This window comes from Seriola lalandi, unplaced genomic scaffold, assembly GCF_002814215.2.
Source record: "Seriola lalandi dorsalis isolate HSWRI2012SDOR001 ecotype SW California unplaced genomic scaffold, Sedor1 jcf7180002052056, whole genome shotgun sequence".
NCBI classification, from domain to species: Eukaryota; Metazoa; Chordata; class Actinopteri; order Carangiformes; family Carangidae; genus Seriola; species Seriola lalandi.
The window spans coordinates 3,144-3,733 of NW_019522609.1; positions in this window are offsets into that span (position 1 = coordinate 3,144).

Below are 590 nucleotides of genomic sequence, written 5' to 3' on the forward strand. Positions count from 1 at the left end.
GTGTGTGTGTGTGTGTGTGTGTGTGTGTGTGTGTGTGTGTGTGTGTTGCTGACAGGGAAATCAGGTCAGTCTGTGGTTGGCAGATAAATCCAGATCAGGGTCTTATGGACATGTCCTGAAAACAGGTTTTAATATGTGAATGTAATCCAGGACAATAACAGAGTGATGTCATCATGGCTGAAGGAGGCGGTGCTTGTGTCTGACAGCAGGGGGCAGCACCTGCATACCTGTGACTCAGATGTCTTCAGTCCTGATCTGAAGGAACTGAGACTCGTAGAAGGTCTCTGGTCTCTAGTGATTAGTCTCTAGCCTCTAGTCTGGTCTCTAGTCTCTGGTCTCTGGGAGTCTGTTCAGATGTGGAGTAAAAACTGAAGACCACCTGAGAGGTCTGGACTCTGCAGACAGTAGCAGACCTGTGTGTGTGTGTGTGTGTGTGTGTGTGTAGGGCCACACGTCCTCACACCCATTTTAATCTTTATTAATCTCCAATGTGAAAACATGAGTGAATAGTCACCACGTCACAACAACAGGAACAATGGCCGCTCACAGGAAACATCAGCTGCTGCTCTGAGCCTGAAACCTTACTGCTT